Here is a 2391-nt window from a genome sequence, read left to right as displayed (position 1 = left end):
GCTTCTACCGGGCTGTGTTCTCATTCAGCCGCCTCCTGTCCTGGCAAGAGGACCTGACCGTCGCGATTAGAGGCAGGCTGTGCCGTTTGTGCGTGCGTGCCCTCTTCAAGATGGCTTTGTCCGCCGCGGCGCAGTGATATCACTCCAGAGAAAGATCATAATCCCAGCCTGAGTTGGATTACTCTGGAGTGCTGGAGGGAGGTGGAAAAAACCGCCAGCACGACGACAATCATCACGATCACGACGACGAGGAAGAAGGCGCCAGTCAGCAACATCCTAAGCGGTGTGGAGATGTGACGCTCGTCGGCGAACCGGTGAGTCCCTTCGTTTCCTTCACTTCTTCGTTTTATCTCCAAGGGATTTAGATCAGAAAGTCAGACCTCATTCGAAGTCAGAACCCCACGTTCTTCTTGATGACGTAGTCGCTGCCTCGACGAGAGTGAGAGAGAGAGAGAGAGAGGAGCGATTTTGAGAGGTGGGAGAAGGAGAGGGGCAAAAGAGGGAGAGAGAAAGAAAGAGAGAAAAAGAAGCGTTGTTAAAGATATGATGTTAACTGTCTAGATACTGTTATTTGCAATATAAAGTGGCTGAAGACGTTTCTCGCTGCGCCACTTTGCGAAACCGCTCAGGACCCGGGCAGGTGCAAGCGCGGATAGACAGTCGGTTGGCAACAGCTCTTCGATTGTTCGGTAAGATAAGTAACAGGAAAAAAAGGCTGTTTATAGGAATAAGAGAGTTCGCAATAATCGCTGAATAGTTAAATATATTACGCCTTATCTCGCTTTCTCGCTGTTGCGTGTGCGAAAGAGACTTCCTCATTAGTGATCTTGGAGCAACACTCTTTGAAGCAGGAAAGAAGACTCGCAGTGATTTTCAGAACAGAAAAGTACCTTGGAGTAAGAAAATTGTCCTTATTGATGATTTTGAAGTGAAAAAATATTTCGGAGTAAAAAAGCTCTGTTTTATTGTTGATTTTGGAGTAGAAAAAGTATCTCGGAGCAAAACAGTTCGTCCTATTTATGATTTTCGAGCAGGGAAATATTTCGGAGCGAGAAACTTTCTTTAACTGATGATTTTGGAATAGGAAAATATTTTAGAACAAGAAAACCTTTCCTTATTGACGATTTTGGAAAATATCTCGAGCACAAAATCTGTTTATCGTTGCTTTTGGAGTAAAAAAAATTTCTCGGAGCAAGAAAGTTTTCTCTATTGATGATTTCAGAATAAAAAATTATCTTGAAGCAAGAAAAACTGTCCTTATTGATAATTTTGAAAAATGTCTTGAAACAAGAAAACTTTGTTTATTGTTGATTTTGGAGTAGAAAAGTATCTCGGAGTAAGAAAGCTTTTTTTTATTGATGATTTTGAAGTGGGAAAATATTTCGGTGCGGGAAATCTCTCGTTATTGACAAAATTTGGAATAGGAAAATGTCTCGTAGCAAGAAAGCATGTTTTATCGATGATTTCGAAGTAGGAAGGTATCTCGGCGCAAGAAAACTGTCCTTATTGATTATTTCGGAGTAGAAAAGTATCTCGGAACAAGCCGAGCTTTTTCTTATTGATGATTTTGAAGTAGAGAAATATTCATGCGGTGCCAGCTTGGCGCCTCGAATTTGTCACAAGTATTATTTTGAGTTTATACTGCTGAAATTAGATTGATAAATAATACGGAGACGTACACTCGCGCGAAAGTGTTTTAGCACTTAAGATAAACAGGCATGTGAAGCTGGTATCTATACATATATGCATGTATAAGTAAATACGTCAACTCACCGATAGCGCGAACCACTTTTATGCATCTGTTTACAATATTTTAAACGTCACGTAAGCAAAATTAAATTGCTTGAAGATATTTATGCGAACTTATCGAATTTTACAAGAAGAGCGCAAAAACTTGTGCCACTCAAATAGAAATTTTCTCTTTATTCTTCTTATCTATAAATCAATAAATTAAAAAAATTTTCGATCACTCGACTGTTTAAATTGAAAAAATTTCCTTGACTTATTCAACCATTTTTTACGATTTTTTCGGGTGGTTGATTTATTTTGCCTACTTATTGCGTAGTTATGCGAAATAGATGGAAGATGTCTGGAGATTTGCGTTCTGTTAGCAAAATTGAGCACAATGGGTCAAGTGCCTTGTTGGATATCCGAATGAGAGTATGAACCAAAACACTGCAGCACGTACTATTATCTGCAATTAGAAAGTAAACTGTAAGTAACAGGAGAAAACGAAAGGGAAGCGAAAAGGATAGCGACAGGCGATATGATGATGCGATATGTTAAGCGTTATCATCCTTCCTTAAAAGCTTTCGTATCGTTGAGTTTTATCGATTTACTTCATTCATTAACAGAAAACATATAAATTTATAGGAAAAAAACTCTTGAATA

General features: G+C 39.1%; 1 protein-coding gene across 3 annotated transcripts in view; it reads left to right on the top strand.

The window, feature by feature from the left end:
• The window catches only part of LOC108754559, a 47920-nt gene continuing 45529 nt past the window's right edge, over positions 1 to 2391 (top strand). For 2 of the 3 annotated variants that reach the window (XR_001939719.1, XM_018496977.1), the window contains exon 1: positions 1 to 314. The gene's annotated coding sequence lies outside the window, so the exon portion shown is untranslated. Of the gene's footprint in view, positions 315 to 521; positions 690 to 2391 lie in introns of those variants that run through there. The other variant, XM_018496998.1, reaches the window with a different exon arrangement.

The sequence above is a fragment of the Trachymyrmex septentrionalis genome, unplaced genomic scaffold (assembly GCF_001594115.1).
Source record: "Trachymyrmex septentrionalis isolate Tsep2-gDNA-1 unplaced genomic scaffold, Tsep1.0 scaffold119, whole genome shotgun sequence".
NCBI classification, from domain to species: domain Eukaryota; kingdom Metazoa; phylum Arthropoda; class Insecta; order Hymenoptera; family Formicidae; genus Trachymyrmex; species Trachymyrmex septentrionalis.
This window is presented reverse-complemented; position numbering and strand designations above follow the sequence as displayed.